At 35.9% G+C, this 24,151-nt stretch overlaps 1 protein-coding gene across 5 annotated transcripts in view; it reads left to right on the forward strand.

The window, feature by feature from the left end:
• LOC5579800 (serine/threonine-protein kinase MARK2) overlaps positions 1-24,151 on the forward strand; it is a 356,247-nt gene that overhangs the window by 12,852 nt on the left and 319,244 nt on the right. For 3 of the 5 annotated variants that reach the window (XM_021848980.1, XM_021848978.1, XM_021848982.1), the window contains exon 2: positions 7,020-7,684. The gene's annotated coding sequence lies outside the window, so the exon portion shown is untranslated. Of the gene's footprint in view, positions 1-6,699; positions 7,685-24,151 lie in introns of those variants that run through there. The other 2 variants (XM_021848981.1, XM_021848979.1) reach the window with 2 other exon arrangements.

Here is a 24,151-nt window from a genome sequence, read left to right on the forward strand (position 1 = left end):
CGATTTGAATATTTATTTGTTGTTAAAAAATGAAAAAAATGATAGCAGCAGTAAAAGGGTAAAACTAAAGTTTCATATTCTCAGTGAGGGTAACAAATTTTCAATGCCTCTAAAATGATCTAAAAAAAAAATTTAATTGGATTTCCAATACCACATCATACAATTCCTCAAGGAATTACACTACGACTGCCATCACGAATTTCATGAATTTCAAATTCAACTTAGTTCATGGTTCCAAAGGTTCCTACAAAACTGCTTTTTTGAGATTACTTAAAGAATGCTTTCAGAATCAGAAAACATCTTTTGAAAATTAGAATTCATCAAGGATTCCTTCAGGGAGTTCTCTACCAATTTTTCATTTATTAAAACACCATTCCTTCTGAAATACCTCCGGAGATGCCTGCATAAATTCTTCTCATTTTGGAAAAGTTCCAGAGATGCATCCAGAGTTCACCGCAGATTTTTTTTTCAGGTGATTCTCGAGAAATTTCTCAGAGGATTTTTTCAGTTATTCCTTCTGGAATTTACCATGAAGGCTTCCATAGATTCCTACAGGCATTTTTTTTGTAAGAGGGTTTTCAGGAAAACTGCTAGGAATCATTCAAGTTTTTTCTCCTTTGATTCCACAGATTTTTCATCTGAATTTTTTTTGAATTCCTTTTAGGATTCCTCCTAAAATTCCTTTGGGGATTTCTTAATAAATTCCTCCAGTAATACTTCTAGTTCATACTGATGACTTCCTTCTAAAATTTCTTTTGGAGAGGCTGTGGGTATTCTGCCCAAAATTCCTCTTCAGACTCCTTCAAGCTTGTTTCTAGAAATTTGTCCAAGGATACGACTTACTATTCCTACACATATAACATATGAGGTTTTGCAAGAATTTGTTCTAAAAATACCTTCAAATCTACTTCATGAAATTGACTAGCTCTCAACTGTTCTGTGGGATTTCTATAGAACTTAAACGGATATGATCCTGCTACTCACTTACACAAATTATTGATTTATTGTTCATTTTACAATCTGTTGTTACTCATTAAGGATGCTACTGATCCTGAGCAGGCTTGATAATACTCCTCAACATCATCAGAGTTCGGTGACATACTCTAGAGCAGCGTGCTACCTTTGCCTCTTTGCGAGGGAGCGAAAAAATGCTAAGCAGAGAAGTTACGAAAATTGAGCAAGGAAAACGCAGCACAAAACACACCAGAGTAAAATTCCATCAAAAAAGAATGCTCCCACAACTCCCCGAGGACTGCCTCGTTCTAACGGAACGCTCAAGAATTTTTTTGAAGCGTGAGTAAAGGTGAGCATCGCAACAAGAGAGAGGAAGTACCAGAAAAAAAAATCCTCGCATTTTTTTTTTGCACTTTTACTCGAATTGCTTGAGGATCTGTGTTGAAAATTTTGAGTTCAATTTTTTCTCCTCAGAAAAACGGCAAAATCGCCTCCTCCTGAACCCTTGTGCCATGTGTAAGTACCGCTGTTCTTGCAATAACGGAGTAGCAACTGCGGGCGGTCAATCATGACCATGCTCATGCTCATTTAACAATCTTTTCTTAGTAAAATCCGTGTTTTTACTCCACATAATAGTAACTAAAAATGTCCTTTAAACTTGCATTATTAACTTATTCGATTAAGAAGCTCGAGAGGCTCTAAATTTTCAATACCACGATCTATAACTTTATACTACCGGGTACCCCTTTGGTTTAACCATTATTTTAATTTACACCCCGCTAATCTACACATGATTCAAATTAAAAATAATTCAAATTTTACTCATAGAACGGAGTAAAGCGAAATGAAGCATCATGAAACGACACGCAGAATCTAAATAAAACAGCCAAAGAGGTAACAAGAAACATGGTTCTAGGGTGACTAGAAGTTCAAATTGAATTAATAAATTGCCTGTTGGATTGCATGAGGTATTGTTCAAATTAGCAGGGGTGCTAGTTTCGTTATTGTTAGAGGCATTTTATAATTCTTGTCGGCTGAATTTCATTTTTTTATGTTTCTCATAGTGATTTTTAACGCTTACGGCTAATTCAGCACAGCAATATTTTACTTTATAGTTTTACTTGATCTTTTTCTAAAAGTTTGATTTTTTAATGGCACACTTCATGATATCACAGAAAAAAAATCTTCAAGGGAGTTTATTAATGGAAGGTAAAATAAATAAATGAGTAGCAACCACGGAATGGAAGGTAAAATAAATATACTGGAGTAGCAACCACGGGCGGCCCATCAAGCTCAAGCAAGCTCAAGAAAGGTAAAATAAATAAATGAATAAATATACAGCCATTCCATGAAAAACCGATCTAGTGGGTCTCCGAATTCCGTGCAAATTTGCTATTTTGTTCCTTATCCGAAATAAGGATACACGTATTTTTGGATTTTTTGATTAGGGTGACCAGAAAAATCGCGATTTTGCAAAATTTTTATTTTTAAAAAATTATAACTTTTGAACCGTTTGACCGATTTTCAATCTTTTTGGACGAAATGAAGGCCGAAATGAAATTTCACAAAAATTGTGTTTTTTACATGAAAAAACTCAATAGTTTCCGTTTTTTCGTGTTTTGAAGGCCTCGGGACCAAAGAGACTATTGCTGCTCTCATTTTTTCTTAAAAGTTCAGAAAATTTTACGTAAACTGTCAAATTGTCAGCGATGTATGTTTTTTAGTTTTTGAGATATATTTTTATGAAAATAAAAAATCAGTCATTTTTCATCGGCACACACTGTAGATCTCAGCGCATTAGATTTGTAATGTTTAAAAAAAATCATAACTTTTGAACAGTTCAACCGATTTCCAATCTTTTTTTATGGAATTTAGCCTTCATTTCGTCCAAAAAGATTGAAAATCGGTCAAACGGTTCAAAAGTTATATTTTTTTTTAAATAAAAATTTTGCAAGATCACGATTTTTCTGGTCACCCTAATCAAAAAATCCAAAAATACGTGTATCCTTATTTCGGATAAGGAACAAAATAACCCTAATCAAAAAATCCAAAAATACGTTATCCTTAAGGAACAAAATAGCAAATTTTCACGGAATTCGGAGACCCACTAGATCGGTTTTTCATGGAATGGCTGTATATATAGATAAATAATTAGAACTGTTCCAGAAATTAGAGGATAAAAAATATACATTTAATTCACCAAGAATCGTTCAGATTTTATTCATGTTTTTTTCGGATTTCCTCCTTTTATATTTACAGGATTTTCATGAAGTCGATTATTAAACAAAAATCATCTTGAAATTTCTTCAAGGGTTTCTCTTGTAATATTAACAGGAATTATACCTAAGATTAATTGAGGAATGCCTGTAGAAATTCTTCCACAAATTGCTTCAGAAATGGGTATATAGATACACCTTGAAATATCTCCTGAGATTTTATCAGGAATTCTTCAGGGATTTGTCCGCAGATACCTCTAGAGATTTCTCCTGTAACTCTTTCAGAAAATAATTTTGGAATTTCTCAAAAGAACACTACAAAATTATTATGCACCCCGAAAACTACTAAAACAAAATTTAAAAAAAAAAATTAATCTCTGATGAATGACTAGAAGAATTCCTTAAGGAATTGTTGGAGCAATGAAGAAAAATCCATGCTGAATTTTTGGAGAATTTCTGGAGTATTTCTTGAAAGGATTCTTGAGGCAAATTTCGGGATTTCAAATGGAGAACTCCGCGGCGAAGCAAGACTATGCGATTAAGAATACACGAGGGTTTTCTTTTAGAACTTTTTGGGGGTTGTTACAGTGAAAACGTAGTACCAAGAAGAAGAATAAGAAATAGCATAAGTGTAATTTTTTATGTACCGCCGCTTCTTGAACTCACTGAAAGTTTCTTTTAGCACGGATATGATCTCCATCGCATATTAGCCCCAATGTCCAAAACAAGTAAAAAATAATGTTATGAGGTTATTTATAAACTAGTGGTCCCGGCAAACTTCGTCTTGCCATCAAGTAGGCAGCTCAAAAACGCTATGAATCATCCCAAACAAAATGACAGTTTCTTTCACGCTAGTTTTTCCGACTTTCCCGGTGAATATTCTGGGATTTTTATACACACAAACACGTCGGAACACTTGACGAACAAAACTGAAATATAATCATTCAAATCCGTTGACCCGTTCGGAAGCCATTTCGTGACATACAAACACCATTCCATTTTTATTTATATAGATATTTATTTTAAGCATATATTTCAAACATTCTTTTAAAAATGTAAAGAACCTCAGGAGAACCTTTAAGAATACACTGGAAATTGCATGTGTTCCTCACTGTTGAGCGTAAAACATAAGAACGGTAATACAAATATGTAGCGCAAGATAGAGAGCATTTCAAGGTTTAGCTGAAATTGCACATATAAAGGTTAGTGATTATAACAGGGTGGCCACCAAATTTCGATTTTGAAATTCCCGCTTTTTTCCCGGTTTTCCCGATATATTTTAGAAAAATTTTCCCGGTTTTTAAACTTTTCTCTCCCATGGCTTCCATTGTCTATTTCTATATTAAACATCGTTTCTATAAAAAGCATTTTTTTTTAAGAGATGAGCTAGCCTCGAGCTGCAAATCTCTTAAATAAAGATATCTATCTATCTAAAACTTTTTTTTATCAGTTTCAATTTTTTCATCTATTTTTTTAAATAGTAATTTAATTGTTTGTTCCACTATTGGAACAATAACTTGATTACTAGTTTTTTTCTAATCTATATAGAATCTTATTCTGAAAACTATGACATAGTATTCATCTCAATAGATTTGTCACGCGTTCGTCGAAAATCAATGGAGCTCTAGAGCTACCATGAAAAAAGGTAGTTAATTGTGCTAATAAAACGGATCCTATTCTTGGCACGACAAAGAATTGATTGAAATGCTACTAAAACCATATTTATCAACAAGATGTCCCTTAAAGTGATTTTAAAACGAAGACAAACTTCGAATTTTTAAGATAAAGTTCTAAGATCTAGAGAACCTGACAACCGTTCGCGTTGAAAATTCGATAGATTGGTTACATTCTGGTGATAATTAAACGATCAAAATTTCAGCTCAGAGCGCTGTTTGATTCTCTAGACTCGTGCTCTAGAGAATTCGAGGTTTGGCTTTGGTTTATAATCATCTTAAGTGCATCTTACTGCTGAGTTTCAGATAATTTGACAAACAAAAGCCCCAGATGCCTAAGTAAATCATCAAGATGCCCAAGTAGTTCTTTACCGTAATTTAAAGTATTTCATTTATTAATCCTTTGAATTTGTTTTACTAGAAAGGAAGAGTTCTCTAAAGCAAATAAGTTCAAGGCCACACATGTAGAAGCACTTACTTAGGGCTCATTCACAATTTTAATAACACCAAAAATTATCATTTTTGACACCTATCCACCCACATTCTCGTAAAAATTTTTGTATGGATATTCTACACATTTTATATGAGCTATAACAGCTGAGCGTTATGAAAATCGTAAATGAGCCCTTTTTCAAAACTTTGTTGATTTTGACAACTAGTGACAAATTGAAACCTTTTAAAAATAAGATTGTTTTCAAAATTTGTTGTGGTACATATATTTAACAACTACAGAAGAGTGCTAAATCAATCTGCGATAAGGAATTGGACATTAATGCAAAACTTCGAATAAAAAAGTTAGAGAAAAGATCAAAAATGTTATCCCTGACAAGGCGAGAAAAAAAATCAAAAACATATTTGGAAGCATTGCGAAGAATAGAGTGAAACATGTTTAAGAAATATGGTGCAGCATAGCAGGAATTAAGTTATTAATGTTTGAAACATATTTGTTCATAATTACGGATTCCTCATGACAATATCATTAAACATAACTACTTTCTGCAACTTATTTTATAGAGATAACTGCTGAATATGTTCGTTTAAAACGATTTTCCCGATGATCTTCTCAGATTCCCGGTTTTTCCCGTCTTTTTCCCGGTGGATTCAAATTCCCGCCTTTTTCCCGCTTTTCTCGTTTTTCCCGGTTCGGTAAACCCTGTATAAGGTTTAGTTTTATACATAGGAGTCCACATAGGGTATTGTCAGAATTCCATCAAAAACAAACTAGAGTTTTGTTAATGATAGTTAATTGCTTAGAATAGCATTACGGAACCACCGGTTGAGAAACACTGCTATAATTAAAACCATTTGAAACAAAAAATGTATAAATATTGCTGAAGGTTCCCAATGATTGTCGACAACAGAATATCAAAAGTATACAATCTCTACAATCCCGTGATTACGACAAAATTCGGGAAAACCGTGATTATAATGGTAATACGAATATAGCAATTTTTGAAATTATCTATGTATTTACAAAGATCTATTGATAGACAGTACAACAATGAATTGCGCAAAAAAAAAATCGCGGCGACGATCTTGAAAAATATTTTGGATAAACCCACAGAGAATATCAAATCAAGTGCAAAGATCAATAATCATATTTCGTGGTTTTACGATTTTTTTCTTTAGCACGAAATTTTTGTGCACAGAACACAATGTTTTGAAGGCATCACAGTAGCTTGAAATTGTTATTTTCTTGCTATAATCGACCAAAATTTTATTTCATAATCGATGTCAGTTAATCGATTATCTCGATTATTGAGCGATACATGTATCGATAAAAAAATAATCGATTAGTGAGTCGATTAATCGATTAATCGAAATAATCGATTAATTTACGACAACCCTAGTGGCAAGGAAAACGTCGTCGACGATCGACAAGAAAAGCAAGCGGGTTGTCCGTCGTCTCGGTTTCGTCTTTTTTCTCGGTCGGGAAGAAGAATACCAGTAAACCTTTTTTCTTCCCGTTTCAAAGTGGCGATATTTTCCCAGTTTTCCCGTTAGGCTTTCGTTCGGAGGTGAAGAAAAGTTCCGGGCAACCCCCAGGGCCGGGTTCCGGAGTGGCCACCAGCAGCACACAAGCGCGCGGATTGCTTCGGATTCCAGTGCGTGGAAAAACGGTGAAAAGTGGCAAATTTTTTCGGTAGTGGTGAAGAAAAATTTTCTTCTCTCGTAGGTCGAAAAAGTGGCTCCGAGCTTGTGACGGAAGGCAGGAAGATAAAAAAACGGGGTTTCTTTCTTTTGAGGTTGTGGAGTGTGTGGAAGAGCTCTCTTCGAGTTGCGAAGGCAGGAAAAAGAGGCGAAAAAGTGTGTGTTGAAAGTTGAAAAAGTTTTTTCCCCCGAAGGAAGAATAAGAAACCTCGAGTTAAAAAAGGAAAAAGTTGCTTTGCGGAGGAAAATTGCGAGTTTTGGTTGCAGGTGGAAAAAGTTTGCGGGAATGCTGTGAGTAGTGACACCCCGTGCGGTTGATTGTTGGATTTGGAAAGTGGCCAGCTGTCCGCTTAGAGAGAGAGAGAGAGAGAGATAGACGGAAGCAAGTGACCAGACCAGAGGGAAGAGGAATCAGTGAGGGGAAAGTATCTATGTGAAAATTCTCCTCTCCTGAAGGGAAAGATAGTGTCGAGTGGAAGAAGTGGCCGTGGGTCAAGTGCCAGTAAGGAAAATCTGAGAGGAAAACTCGCAGCGAAGGCGGAGGCGATTTGTGACCGACGACGGAATATGAAAAGTGTCTCCCCCAATGCGGAATAAGTAAAACCTGGTCAATGGAAGCAAACATCAAGAGTGTTACAGTTCCAAAGTTCCAGAATAAAGGACGGTGTTCCCGTGCGACTCATCCAAAAGGTAAATGAGAAAAAGCATTATTTCATTTCATTGGGCGCTCCGAACCGATTCAAACCCCCGGGGGGAGGAACAATGGATCCCAAAGTATCTTTGCTCCGCTATCGCTTCCCCGGTCCGTACGGATGCACAGTGTTTCCTGAGGCTTATTCTTGTGATCGGAATTGGTATGCTGCCCGAAAAGTTGGTTTTACTGGTATGATGTCTTCAGAGCCTTTTAAGGATATTGATATCCTTCTTACAGGATGAGAAATTGATTTCTGCGGAAGTTTCATTGGGAATTTCAGGGAGAGACTCCTACAGGGATTTCTCCAGAAATTTTTCTAGAGATTCCGCCAGAAAAACTTCCAGCTTCCAGCAAAGGATGCTGATAGGAATTTCTTCAGTATTTGCTACAGGGAATTCTTGAACACTCCAACGATTACATTGCATTTGCCACCGAAAAGATAATCTTGTAGGAGACTGTAATAGAAGCCTAAGGTAACTTTACTCGTCAATATTCACTATAAAAATGACTATGGAAAGTAAGACGCTGAGATCGATCATTAGGGTACACTTGCTAGTTTCGAAAAATTGTTGAACAGACAAGGAAAGCGACTTTTTTCTTTAAGGATATAAGGATATATGAACAAATAATGAAATTAACTAGAACTACTACTAAACAGCCTAATTTTGTTAAGACTTGACGACAATTGACATTAAAGACTCTAATCTTACGTAAAAGACAGGAGTAATCAGAATAGCACTTGAATGACAAATTAGGCTGATACAAATATTAATTTTCTTTTATGTCACCCCCCCCCCTTCGAAAATCCGAAAATTTTGAAGGGGAGAAAAAAAAGATTCATCAATTTTTTGGCATCAGTTGGGATTTTTTAATTTTCGAAGTAAAACACAGGTAAAATAAAGGTCCAGAGGACGATTGAAAACAGTTGAACAACTATCGTTCAAAATAAAAATTCGAAAAAATAATTTTTTTTCTATTTTTATTTTTTTGTTCCTTATTTATTTTTATCCCCCCCCCTCGTACCTTTCAAGTGGTCTCGGACATAAAAGAAAATTAATATTTGTATCAGCCTTATTCAAAACCATATCGACTAGACAGTATTAGTAGTGACACTACTATTTTAAACAATTTTATTTATTTATCTTTATTAGAGAGATTTTCAGCCAGAGGCTGGTTCATCTCTGATTTTAAACAAATTCTGATGGAGCTGCTGATTTTCACAATGCTTCCTTTTCTCAGAAGCAAGGGAATATGGGTACTTTTCAAAAACTCCCACGTCACAAGTTTTCGCGGCAATTTGTAAGTATTTACCATTTCATCCAAGGAGTACTCAGCCAGTTCAAAAATGTACAACTGAATTTCTCATTAAAATCCCTATGAAATCTGCAAAAGTTTATATAAGGTTGCACGCTTGTTAACACTATAGCAATTTTGTTAAAAAATTCTAATATTATCCATTCGATTATTTATTTTTTTAAACTATCTTAGCATGTTATCCAGATAATAAATATTCGAGCTGTTTATTGTAATATCTGTAAGTTTATTAAACCGAGAGATACCTAAGAAATCGTCTAAGGCTTCCTCAAGCATCCATGAATTCTTTCGGGAAATCTCATTAATCATGACTGACTTTTGACCTTCAACCAGTTTCATCATAGATTACTTGATTATTTTCTTTAAAAATACCTCACGGAATTGTTTTTCACAATATCTCGAATAATTTCTTGACACTTCTCTGGGACATGCCTGGAAAAATCTTTGACGGCTCCATTGGAAAATATTTGATAGAATTACTGGGTATATAAATATAAATTCCATGATAAATATCTGGAGCAATTCACTTGATATCTTAATGAAATCTTTGTCGTTGGGGTTTTGAAGATGTTCTAAGCGAATCTCTTGGATGATGTACTAGGGAAATCGATTTGTGAATCATCGGATAAAATCCTGGAGTACTTAGCACTTTCTTGAAATGTATCTAAAAGCATGTTTGCAGGAATTCCTGGTGAAATTTCTGAGGTAATCTTTGGGAAAATCTCGATTTTTTTCTTAAGGTTTCCGAAACAAAATTCCTCACTTAAAATCTTGGGGAATTATGTGGAAATTCCATGGGAAATAATCCCAAATGAACTCCCGAAGGAATCTTTGGAGTAATTTCTGAATATTTGGGCAAATACATAAATTAACTTCGAAAACAAAGATCATTGTGCCCTTTTTGCATACAAAATGGGCAAGTTTGGAAACTTGGATCTTGTCTCCTAGAGCTCCAATTGATCTGAAATTTGAACCGCCACGAAAAAAATACTTGAAATTTGAGCGAGAGCTTTTGAAAAGAAACGCAAGAAATTTTCTTAAAGGAATGTGTGTTTCTATGAGAAATCAAACTCTTACCTCCTAGTCCTTGCAAGGTTTCATTTATTTTTTATTCCTGGTTGGTCTCTCTTCGGTTTTATTTTGGTTATTGTTTAGTCTTTTTTCGATCTCTTTTTTTTTTCAGGCAAGAGGTATCTATAGTTCCTATTTCCAAGACTACCAGCGCTGTATTCAGGAATAATGAGCAAAGGCTGATAGCAGTTTTTTTTTGAGACTATCTCTACTTTTATGCATACCTCTTAATAGTAGGTCTCTTATGCCTTTTTTTAAACGCCAAAGTTGCTATTTTCTTTTTGCAATTTCTCATCGTAGTAGGCTGTTTTTCATCACGCCAATCTGTCATGAAACGGCGTACTTTCCTGCACTGAAGTATGCAGTGCAGGAATAGTCATTACCTAACTGAAACCAGTGCTGTAATGATTCATTACGCAACGCTTTCTCATAACGCAACTGTTTTGAGTTGCGTAATGAGTCATAACACATAAATTTTTCAGAAATTGTTAAATAATGATGAATGCATTCCGATATAATTTCTGATACCATCAAGTAGTCTTCTACGAAATTGCAAAAAATGTTGTACGTAATTCGTTGCAGAACTCGATTTTTACAGCACTCGTCACTCGGTAAGCCTCGTAGCATAAATTTACGACTCGTGCTGTAAAAATCATTATTCAGCAACTTGTTCCGTAAACTACTATTATCTTTGCAGTAATTTTGGGTGCAAAATTCTAAAGGCTTCAGGTAAACCATCAGAGACTCTTACGCAATTATTCACTAAGAATTGATTTTCTAATATCTCGAGGTAAAGGTCTAGGTAGTAATCCTAGTAATTTATCTAAAGATTTCTTCTGGAAATACCTTCAGGAGCTCCTTCAGACATCCCTCTAGGAATTTCCTGTTCAGAAAGTTCGCACAAACTCTTCTAGGAATTTGTTCAAAAACTACTCCGGAGATTTTAGGGAACAATTGAAGGTAGGGGAAAAGCACAAATTTTCGACCCATCACTAGGTTTTTACCCATTTATACGTTTTAGGCTTACGAAAATTCACACAGATTTCACAGATTTTTTTTTTAATAAATACCTATGTCATTCATCTAGAAAATCCACCATGACTTCCTCAGGAATTGGGGAGTTTTAGAGATCCTTTCAAGATTTCATCAGGTACCTCTATTGAAGTTCATTAGAGAAGATAGGACTTGTTTTAGAAACGCCTTTCGAATTTTTCAATGAATTATTTCTCCGATTTATAAACATTACATCCGTGTCAATTTGCTGGATAAATTCTATGAGTTCTTCCTCGGGGAATTTCTCAAAGAAAATCAATCAATAAATGAAGAAATTTTCGATGTAATATCCGAAGTAAGTTTTTTCCCAATACCTCGATTATGTTCTAAACCAATTGCAGGACAAAAAAAATTGAAAAATCCTTACAGCAATACTTGTGGCAATGTTACAAGTATAATTGTCGCTAAAAAAAAACATAAAAAATGTTTAACCAGATTTTTGAAAGAACCTGGAAAAAACCTGGCATTCTCAGGGAATTTCGATCACAATCAGGGAAATTATTTTGATTACTGCCTCATGATAGAATAAGTTCACGACAAAGGATTTTTGCGTCGTAACTCAGAGCTACTATTATTTGCCAGAAATCTCTTCATTCGATGTTGCTAATATATTTATAATTATTTAGGGAAAGTGTACCAGTTATGGCCATAGTGGTTCCCTATTTGGCCATATGTGAAATTTTGACAACTTTCACATTTTCAATCTTTTTGAATGTTTTAGCATCAAGAAATATCTTAAATCTAACTCTACAACACACGAAAAATTTTTAAAAATTTGAAAACGTTAAAGTTATTATGTATGGCGAAATAGGGAACCACTATGTCCATAACTGGTACACCTACCCTAGTAAAGGATTAACATATCTAGGGCTGGCAGAGGGTTTCTGTTTAGATACCATTTTTAAGCAAGTCTCTACAAAGTCTCTATTTTTGATAAAAGGCAAGGCGGGTTCAATTCTCTAAGGTGTCCTCAATTTGTGGAGAAAACCAGAAAGGGTAGGTGAGGAAGGGCTGACCGTTTTTCTTACAAACATCTGAGACAGGTAGTCGAGAGATTGACTCCTGATTTGTTGGAGAAACAGTGTTGTCAAGAATTATTCTAATCTGGTCGCCCCTGCTCCTTGTGTGCTCTACTCCTTTCTTTCTTTTTTTGACAATTTTGTCCGCACTGATGGCAGCACAGTAAGTTTCAGTTTCAGCATCATCCAGGCAAGGCAGTAATGTTTGTAAACAAAACGGCCAGCATGTTAAAGATGGCCTCCTAGCCGCTTTCGCCAAGTGATTACACCTTACTCTGGCTACAGAGTAAAATACACAAACCTTGATAAAAGGTGTCTGAAGTTTCTATTTTAACCAAAATAGCCTCTACCGTATCTTTTTTTCCTTGTCTTGCTTGCAGATAATTGAGTTTCAAAATTTCTTCTAATATATCTCTCGAGAACAGCTTCAGAAATTATCCTTGTGGTTTCTTCAGAGATTTTATCAGGAATTCTTCAAGAAATTCCTTCAGCAATTTTTTATAGGATGCTCAGGAATTCCTCCAGAATTTGCATCAGGAAATCCTTGAGCATTTCAACGTTACTACCTTCATTAATTTTCTCAGCGAGTACTTTGAACAAAGACTATCCGAGGACTTCTTCTAGATATTTTTTCACTAACTTTTCAACCGAATCCTGCAGTCGTTAATCTAAGAGGTATCCAAAGTATCCTACAAATCTTTTTCCAAGAAAATCCGACAAGAATTTCAACGCCATTTCATCTACGGTTATTCCAAAGAATAGCTCCAAAAGTTCCCCGAGAGGTTTTTCGAGTGAATCTATTAGGACATTCCAAATAATTCCTTAAATTCGACCTGTGTTTCATTATTAAGTGTTTAAGATTTTTTCTAGGTGTTGCGACGGCCGCTTGAACAGGTCTACTGCCTGAACAGTCCTAACGGCGCAGCATAAACACAACATGACAGCTCCCGTAAAGTGGTAGTGTAGACAGAGAGGGAAAAAGCAAAACAAAAAAACATATGTTTATGTAGTAGAAGTTGACCAGTCGGATATTGGAAAAAAGTAGTTTCGCCATCGCAATAAATCGTTGTGATTACAGTGAGCATTTAGTTTATTCCATAGGGCCTTATATTAAGTGATTATTAAGCAAGGAAGACTAGATTCTGCAACATCTGTGACACGATTCTATTGGTAAGGACCTGAAATGAAATAACGAAGTTAGTATATTAAAATGTAAATACTTACTAGCCCTACTCTGCAGCCGTGGTGATTGCAATCAATATCCGGTAAATTACCTGAAAAAGAGAAGGATTATCCCCATCAAGTTTAGAAGATTCGCTGATAAACTGTAAGTAGAAAAGTATAGAGAAGAATATTGTGTTAATAAGAATTTGTATGCATTAGAAAGGCATCCGCAGAGAAGAAGTTCAGTTAGGGTAGCGGTACCCAACATCATCACACAGTGGAAAAGGAAGTACAAGGAAACCACTTCTTGTGAGTAACATTTTAGTCTTATAAGATGAATAATTATAATAAAATGAAATAAATTTCAGTTTTAAGCGTTGCTGAAAACAAGTCAGCCGCTGTCGAAAAATTTGGTTTCCCTTCGGGAACACTAGGAATTTCTCCAGCATTTCATCCAAGAACCACTGGAGTTCATCCAAACATTTTTTTCATTCAATGCATTTAAAAAATTAACACCAGTTTATACCATGGCGTTAGCGTGGTTCAGCCATTTCCCTCCTTATCATCGGCTTTGGATTGACTTGCGCTCTTATTGCCCCACCAAACGGTGGAAAATAAAAAAAAAAAACAATTCTCCAGACATTCTTCCTGAGATTTTTCCAGGTTTCTCAAGAGATTTACTAGAAATTCCTCCGAGATAATCTACAGTAATCTGTACAGCGAGTTCTCCGGGGATTCCACTAGGGATATCACCAGTGATTCCTTATGGTATTTTTGGCAGGAATGCCTCCAAGGAATCTTCCACGAATTCGTCAAGCGATTTAACCCGATATTCTTTCAGAGATTCCTCCAGAAACTCCTTCATGTTTTAATCCTGTAAAAATACTATAGGTATCCAAGTAGAGATGTCTCCAAGTCTTTCTCTAGGGGTTGCACAGAAACAATCTCTTCAAGGATTACTCCAGATATTTTATCAGAAATTTCTCACTGGATTCCACCAAGAATACATGCAGGGACAACCACAAGTAGTCTTTTTCAGGACTCCCTGGATTCCAGGGATTCCATCACCAAATTCTTACTTTACAAATTTTTAGAGTAATTCCTTAAGAAATACCTCCTCTTAAATCGTTACGTGAATTACTCCAAGGAATTTTACAGATAATTTTCCATGGATTCACTCATAAATTTCTCCATAGATTCGTTCTGGCTTTCCAAAAAATTCTTCGGCGATTCACTCAAGTATTCCTTTAGAATATCCTCCTAAGATTAACCATGCAAACAACCTCCAGAAATAGTATCAGAAAATAATCTTGAAATTTATCCAGGGATTACAATAGGAGAATCTCTACCAAGATTCATTTAGGAAAATCCTTTTGTGGATTCCTCCAGATATTTCTCCAGAACTTTCCCGCATGAATTCCTCCAACGATTATACACGAATTTTTCCCGAAATATCTCTGCATGAATTCCTCCCGCATAATCTTCACAGTGATTCTTTCAAGGATTCCTTCAAGGATTCCTCCTGATATGCCTCCAACGATTCCTTCGGCAATTTACGCAGGTAATCCTTCAAAGATCCCTTCATCAATTAACCCATGGAACCTTACATTGATTCATTCAGTGTAATTTTTGATTAAATCCTTGGAGGAATTCATAAGTGAATCTCTAGAGAAATTTGTACAAGAATAACGAATTCCTAGAAACAATTCTCGAAAAATTCCTGGAGGATTACTTGGAAATTTTTTTGGAGTATTTCATTTAGTGATTTTCTTGGAGATATCTCAAAAAAATTTCTTGAAGGAAAATATTGTAGAACACCTGGAGGAAACTCTGAAAAAATCCCTGCAGAAATCACTGGAAAAATGAAAGAAGTAATTCTTTAAGAACCCTGGAAGAATTCCTGGATAAAGCCAAGAATTTTTGTAGAGATTTTCCTGGTGGAATCCAAGGAGTAGTCTCTGAAAAAAATCTGGGGAAAGCACTATAGTAATATAAGGAGAAAATTTTTGAAGGAATCCCTGGAGCTTGAAAAGTTCCCAGAGAAATCCATATAGGATCACCTGACAGAAATGCTGCAGGTATTTCTGGAACCCTGTCGAAACCGGTCTAAAAAATCTAGTAACGATCGAAAGTTCTCCCTGGAGGAATTCTCGGAGGAATCTCTGGCGAGTGTGGAATTCGTTGAGAAATCGCTGTAGGAATTACGGTAGAGATTATCTTCGAATGAATTTCTGGAAAAATCTCAGGAATATTTTGGATATTTCGGGAGGAATTTTTGATGGAATCTCTGGAGGTTTTCCTGGAGGAAATCTTGGAGCTATACTTGAACTGATTTCAAAATTGCGTTTGCGGTTAAAAGTTCTTATTCGTCAGCGATAAAACACATTTTTACTTAAAGACTCAAAACACTGGAAAATCATGAATTTTGAGCTGTCGCATGATGGGACTATATGATGGTCCGAAACTATCCACATCACACCCTACCAAACCCTTAGTGCTCTTGAAAATCGGAATGACAAATCATGAAATTTGAACCGTCGCATCATACATGCGTATAAACTTCTGGATATTATATGTATTAATTCCTTCTCAAACAGGTTTCAGGTGCATTTGTATCCAGAGTGGCCATACTTACAAAAAATGTCCAGGGTTCCGTTCTCCGGTTTCAACAAAAAAACAAAAATTGTTTAGAAAACGGAGTTTCGAGAGCATTTCAAAATCATGGGTCATTTTTGACTCTTAATGCTAAAGTGTAACTTTTTCTTAATGCATTAGGAAAATTAAGAAATCAGTGCATACATCACTTGAGAAATTACTAGATGAATTCATGAAGATGTCCTGAACGGGAATCTTGGACGCTGACGAAATTGATAGAAACATAACCTCATGAACTCCCGGAAGACTTAGGGTTTTCCCGATAAATTTGTGAAAAAGCCTTTGTAAGAATTATGGAAAAAAATGGATCTCTACAGTAATTTCTATAGTTAATCTTCAAAAGATTACTATTAATTCTCGCGTAACAATTCTAAAGGACCAATGATCCAATTGTACACAAATCGGGTTTTGATACCATTTGATAGCATCTTCCAACACCCACAAACTATGCAAACATTGTCAACATAATCATAAAACTTACCGTTATGAGCTCGATTTTCAAAAACGGCCAATAACCGCTTTTTTTCAATTCATTCATTGCCCCCCTACTTAACCCGTATAGGCCGGAGTGAAAGCAAAAATTCCAAAATCCTCACCGCTCAGCGAATTCTTAACGGATTCAAATGATTTTTTGTCAGTATACTGGCACACATATCTTGTTTCTAGAAGTGGACAGAGGAACGCGGAAATATTCCTATGGTCGGAGTTATTCCGGTGGATCACTGGGTCAGGTCGGGTGAGAAGGGTACTGTGCGTTTGTGCCCCTCGAGGTAGGCAAATTTCAAGACATAGATAATTTCCGGAATCGGTTATAATGTGGCCACTACATGACGGAATTTTAAGAAAATTGCATCAGTGTAAACCTTTTGAGAAACAATTGAATCGGATAACTATGAGTTTTGCATTTGATCAACCATACAAATGACCATTTTCGGGTCCCGGGACGCCTCAAACTCACGATAAAGTGGCTAATTTGTATCTGAACATCTGTGCCAAGCTTATGGGAATGCATTTGAGTGCACATTTACGTTTGCTTTCTACTTTTCGAGTATTGGAACGGTGTAGTATCCAACAAATCCATAGCCGTTTCTTCCGGGCATTACGTACAAATAACCACATCCGGTATATTTAGAACGGTGTAAAACTCTTCATTTATAATGTTGAATATCAGATCTTAATGATTTATGCAAATTAAAATGGTTGTTATTGCAAATAAATAAAGGTAACTTGGCATGTCCCAAAAAATATCGCTTTTTTACCCGACTTGACCCAGTGACCCACCGGAATAACTCAGGCCACAGGAATATTTCCGAGTTCCTCTGGCCACTTTTAGAAACTAGATATGTGGGCCAGTGAACTGACAAAAAATCATTTGAATCCGTTAAGAATTCTCTGAGCGGTGAAGGTTTCAGCATTTTTGCTTTCACTCAGGCCTATACGGGTTAAGAAGGCCAACGATCGGATCTCTCTCCATCAAAAGGGCCTACAATCGTAAAATTTCGCAAGTTGTCATTGGCCTTAGCATGGTGAGAGGCCTACGACCCTCTCTTGCTCATTCATTGAATACGAAAAGGGCCTAGCCTTGGGCCAAGCACGCTAATAAAATTCAATTTGACCAATAAAAAAAGGCCCATGCCTGGTTGAAAATCAAAAATGAGCATTTAAACTTATCATTTTTTTTCCACATTTTTGGCAGTTTTCAGAATAAAACCGATTATTAACGTGTAGTAATAGTAAATTCACAGACAAACAGACGTCACACTCTCATCATTGTCCATCGACCACCTTTTTAACGGTCGATTCAAAAATATTGTAGGTAGCTAATCCGCCACCTGCAGCGCTCGCGTCATTTTTGTTCGTGTTTGACGTTTACACACTACCGCCATCTGTTGGCTTGTCGGCCAAACACACCGATTTTAGCATTGGGCGTATATGTCTTCGTGACTATGATTTTGATCGAGATTTGTTCTAAGTGTTACGTCTGTTTGTCTGTGGTAAATTGTCACACAACGAGCAAGAAATCACATTGATTGATTTGAATACCGATAAATAGGAATTGAAAATGTGGTGGACAATATACAAATTGAATTTTCTCAGAATCATTGGCCAATCCTTAGGCCCTTTTGAATTGTTACGCGAGAACTCATTACGCGTGGTAATGATAGATGAATTATGGGTGAAATTATGAAAAAGATCCACGTGCTCAGGTGGGATTCGAACCCAATTGTAATTTTCTAAATTACAAAACAGAAGTAAAGATATGTGTCCTTCAATACGTGTTATTTAAAATTTAAATCACATTATGCCGACACTTGAAGGGTCGAACCAAACTTTGTTTTGGCAAATAATTACATAAACGCAACGTTCACACCGTTGTTACGACGAAGATTTGTGTTAACATATATTACTCATTTGAAACAGAAGCATAAAACGAGCTCATCAACTGGTAACTCTTCGTCGATAGAGCAGCTCTATCTATATCTAATCTTATTAGATTGTGTTTGAATGGGTCGTCCGAAAGAAGTGCGCTTTGCGAAAGAATCCTGGTGTAAATCCTAGAGACAACAGACATTCCTAATTGGCCTCTTTCACAAATTGATCTTCTGCCTGAAATACTACCAGCAATTCGTCCAACGATAATATTCCCTACAGGAAATTTTATACCAGTGCAATGCTGATTCCAGAAATTATCATAGTAATCCAGGGGTTTCAACAAAAGATTCTCAGACCATTCCAAAGATTCTGTAATACTTACACTGATTTCTCAGTTGGCATTCCAGGAGATCTTCTAAAGAAACTTTTCGAAAAAAACGCACCAGAGTTTATTTTTGGGTTTTGGAGAAAACAGAAAATCTTTTTAGAAATGTGATTTTTTCTCTATGCTATAAATATTTCATCAAAGATTCCATTCGAGGTTCTTCAAAAATCTCCTAAAATCCAGAGTTTCGTTCGAAGTCATTTCCCATAATTATTTTAAAAAATCGATCTACAGTCAACTCTCCGTAACTCGAACACAAAATCAGAGCAAATGCGATTCAAGGGACCATCGAGGTAGCCATGAAAACCAACTTTTACTATGGTTCTCTAACTAAATATCGAGATATGAAATATCGAGTAAGGGAGAGTTGACTGTATAATTATTCTGTCTAGGAGGATACTCAAGGTTCCACAAGCTCCTTTACAGTTCATAGGATATTTTTTCTAAGAGTTATCAAAGATTATTAGGATTTGTTTTAAATAACTTCAGATTTTTTCTTTCAAAAATTAAAAGAAAAATCTGTAAATTCTGTAAATATTTCTTGGCAATTTATCCATGAATTATTCATGGAGGAATTAAGAGACTTGTTTTTGGATAAATTCCTAGAGAAGTCAATTTTGAAAAAAAAAAATTTAATAGTTGAAAAGTAATGTAAAGTAATTATTAAAGGTATCCCTAGATATATTTTAACTAAAATCGTGACCAGACGTCTCGTATCTTCACTTTTTTATAACAAACTTTTCGGGCGCGAAACAATTTCTATCACGAATTCAGACCCCAGGAAGCACTGTGCCTCTATCGGAGGCCTACAATAGCTCTAAGAAGAGCCCCGTCCCGTAACGGAACGGTTGGAGCGTGCGGTAAGTGAAGCGTAACGCAGAAAATGAATCCATCGAGCGAAAACAGAAAATATACGCTGGCTGTAGATACCTAGGTAATGTAGAAGAGTCAGCCTCGATCCGTGCGAGAGGCAGATGGTTTGTGCTGCAAGAAGAAAATGGTCGGTGGGGGTCACCACTTCTCTCAAGGGTTTCTTCGCTCAATGTTACACCTTCCACATGTTCAACCCACGGCGCAAGGTGTTTTCCAACACATGAGCTCTATATTAGCGGAGCTGTTTGGCCAAAGTTTTGCTAGGCTTTGCTGTTCGACTTGTGTTGTGCAAACTGTGTTTCTGTTTTTTGCCAGAAGGTTACACTCCACTGTGCCGTATTTGAGACCACGTCTCGGAGCAGCCCAAATTAGGTTCAGGCCGTACAAGATGGACACGGCCAGCGTCGAGCCAAATTGCGTAAAACTGAACAAGATAGTTCTACAATCTTGGTTTCTAGTGCGGCATTTAAAAAAAAATTAACAGATCTAGGTGAACTTATTTTGTTTGATGGCATATCAAAGATTTGTTGAAGATTCTTTCTGTTTGACGGTCAATCTCTGGAGGATTTTTTACGATAATTATTGATTTTATCCTTGGATAAATTTTCGGAGATGTTCCCGAGAAGCAAACTAAAACCTAGCGCTTAGAAGTCCATTAAAAGTATTCCTTAAAAGTATATCTGGAGAAACCTCAGAATACAATCCTGGAAGAATTCCTGAAGAAATACATCGATCAATCCCAGAAGGAACAACAGAAGAATTCCTGAAGAAATTTCTTGGAAAATCATCCGTAAACCTTTGTAGCGATCCAAGGAGTAATTCGTGGCAGGATCATTATAGAACCCAATGAATTCTCATAGTATTTTCTGCGATAATATTTTTAGAATTTTCTGCAAGAATCCCTAACAGCCCTTGGAGAACTTTTTGTAGTAGGCTGTAAATGAATCTTTGGATCAATACCAAAAGTTTTTCTGAGAAATTGTTCAAAATATCAAAAGAGAAATTTTGTGAAATTTTGGACTTTTTTTTCAAAAGAATTTCATTAAAAAATCAAGTAAGCAAAGAAATCAAGATGAAATATCATAGAGAAATCATGTAAAGAACTTTTTGTAGGAATTATTGAAGAAATTCATGGAGGATTACTTACCTGAATTCCTGGAGTTTTCCATGGCTGAATGTACAGAAAATTTCTTTGCATGAATTTCTTGCGTAATTCATGACTGAATTTCTGCGGTAATCCCTGTAGCCCTCTAACCATGCCACTACATCCCCAAAATGCACTTTATGGACCATAATTTCTCATTTCAACCCGGTTTTTACACTTCAACATTCGAGTTAGAGTCAAATTTTCCGCTCAACTTTCGTACACCACTTGCATTTGCATGCCACACGCAAGGATACCACAGTTTTAGCCTTCAACCAACCAGAGAGAGCAACCCCAGAAGTGGACGACAGGGGCAGCCTCACACAAAAGAGCGTTTGCATAAATTTCGTTTCACCACACAAACAAAACCCCGCTTCGTGCCTCGATGGCGTCAGAGTTAGCATTTATCCGGGTTTCCTCGCGTTTTGTCCCATTAGAGGTAGTGCAGTGTCGTTTGACATAGTTTTCTTTTGCGCAAGATTTCACCATAATCACTTTTGATGGAGCAACAGGAGACATGGGGAGGGGGAAACTGCTCGTTTGACCTTAAGCCGAACTATTTCACTCGGCGTGATATTTGCTTTTGGTGGAGGAGAAAAGTTTTACACGCTTTTGCACTATATATTGGTCCAAAGCAAACATCGTCCACCACCGTGGTCATCCAACATTTCTCGAGGAAGTATTCAAACGGACTTATGTCTGTAAAGTAAACAAACTTAGATTTTCGATGCATCGACTTTCGCAGACAACATTCTACACATTCCACTCGGAACATATTCGGTTTTCACTTTTAAAACGTTAAATTTCCGGATTTATAAAACGACGTATTTTCAACTTTCGAATCCTAGCCCCTACTTACACCGATCCATTATATGGGAAAACAAAGCGACGTAAGCACGAGTTAAAACAAAAAACTACCCTCGTTTATCTTACACTGGTACAAAATCGTCGTAAGTAATTGAATAAAATGATGTATCATTTTGTCATCAAGCATTAATGGGTAAACAATAGAAAATCCCTAATGTTTGAATGTTAAAAAGGAGATTTTTCTCTAAAACAGTTTTAGGAAAAAGTTTGGATTCTGCTCAATTATTAAAACCGTCCGTATGAAACTTACTTATGTCGATTTGAAAAAGTAATCGAGATTTGGCGTTTCGGTCGTGACGACCGATGAAGTGATGATCGCACAATGGCCGTGGTTTCTTGTCACCTTTCCCGGCGGCTTGGCGATGTTTGTTTTCCATTTTTTTTTTGTTCGTCTTCTACTCGCCCAGTTCGTCACATCGTTCTTCCTTGACCCGGACGACACCCATGGGGTGCTGTAAAGATGAATCTCTCTGAACCATCTCATCGGGTTTGCACAATTTGTGCTCTTCCTAACGATGTTTTTTTTTATTTGGCGAATATTTGGTCATCGTTGTGTTTGTTTGAATGAGAAAATCATAATTTTAGAAAAGCGGTTTTTTCTTTTTTTTTTTATTTGTTTATTTGCACCGGCGAATGGGACAAACTATATGGTATTTGCTATTACAAGTCGTTAGGATATAATAGACGATTACAAACTGCGATAGAGCGACTTAAAAAATAGTGCCGCCAATGAGATGGTTTCTAAAATAATCACAATTATGACAAGGTCGTCCTACAATTCTATGACATAATAAATTACACATCGTAGCAAAATTGACATTTTTGGGGTTGCTGTATCTGAAGCCGTTTTCAGAAATGTTCCAGCACGTCATAATTTTGAGCTACTGGTCGTCAAAGAAACCATCAAAAAATAACGTTAGAGTTTCGAAAATATTATGAATTTTGTTGATAATAATTGTTATACACATGAAGTTAGAATTCTATGGCAAATTAAGCGAATAAATTGCCATACAAGTTGGCAAAATTGCATGCAAGCTGGCTGAAATAGTCAAATTTAGATTTTCAACAGTCAATATTTCAAAAACTAGCCGTGCTATGATATTTTTGAAAACCGTAGTGGATTCAGCAACCCTTAATTTAATAAATAACGGTTTTTTGGTGCTTGAAACACAAAGGTGTTCCGCAGTGTTATTCGTAAGTCAATTACTTTTTCCAAATTGATGTTATGGAACATAACCGACATAATATTTTGGAACTTTTTTGGTGTGAAAGTTTTGTCGGGATACTCATCCTCGTTGAAAAATATCTGAGGAACATGCAACTTCAATAATAATCAAAATAGTGAAACCATGATACAAAATTAAGAATATTTCACGAATTTTATAAACATTATTAATTATTCCAATTGAGATGGAAACTAGATCAAGTGATCAATCGATGAAGTTTTCAGTTTAAACAAATGTTGAAATCTTACTTCAAGATTTTCGTTGGAATTATAAGATTGATTGAAGCTTGCAGAAAGTCCAAATTTTAAACAGAGTGGTGATGAAGAACAGGTGTTCCGCGGAACAATTTTATTTAAAAAAGTGCTCCGCGTGTCAAAAAGGCTTGAAACCCCTGCAGTAGAGGTTAATGTAGCTCAGTTATTGATCGAAAAGAAAGTAAACAGAGAGAGCTTCTCAATGTTATTTAGGTCTTTTGAAAAGTTACGCGAGAATTCCTGGAGATGTTCAAAATGAGGAGCCGCAAGTCTTTGAAATAAAGAATAATCCTCAATTTGAGCGTTACGTAATAAATGGATGCCGCCAGAAGGAATTTCTAGTGAAATTCATAAAGCAATTTTGGGTTAAATTCGTGAAAACTATCTATATAATTTTTTTGGAGGAACTTCTGACAAAAATGTTAAGGACATTTTTGCTAAAAATTACCTTGATAGTAACTATTTGTGAAATTCAAACATTTCTGGAGGAATCTGAGGACTACTGCTGGCAAATAATCCGTAGACTATTTGTGTTAAGAAATTCTTCAGTGGCCAGGATACATCCCTGAAGAATTTTAAACGAAGTTCATGGAAATATTCCTTGACAAATTTCAAGTGCATTGGGTCCAGTTTGACGCAACGCCAACAATATAAAACAACAACTTTTCTGAACATTTGAATTTGTTACCTTGACGTAAAATCGAGATATTTAATTTTAGTTCGTTCGATTTTAACGGTGTTGTATGACTGATAGCAGATATTTTTTAAAGGACTTGGTCTCTAGTTTAAGGCATGTCTCTATAAAATATCTATTTCTAGTGGAAGGTCTCTAAAGTATGTTTTTTCACCAAAATGGTCTCTAATGTAAGATTTTCCCTTTCGTCTTGTGAATGGAATCTAGTGCAAAATTATAGAGGCTCCAGAAATACTTTCAGAGATTCTTACGCGACAACTGCACAGTACTTCAGGAATTCACGCACTTGTTCAGAAAAAAGCTTCAAAATTTCTTAAGAGGTGTCTTTTAGAAATTTTTCAGCAAAACCTCCTGAAATACTTTTAGAGATT

The sequence above is a fragment of the Aedes aegypti genome, chromosome 3, assembly GCF_002204515.2.
Source record: "Aedes aegypti strain LVP_AGWG chromosome 3, AaegL5.0 Primary Assembly, whole genome shotgun sequence".
NCBI classification, from domain to species: domain Eukaryota; kingdom Metazoa; phylum Arthropoda; class Insecta; order Diptera; family Culicidae; genus Aedes; species Aedes aegypti.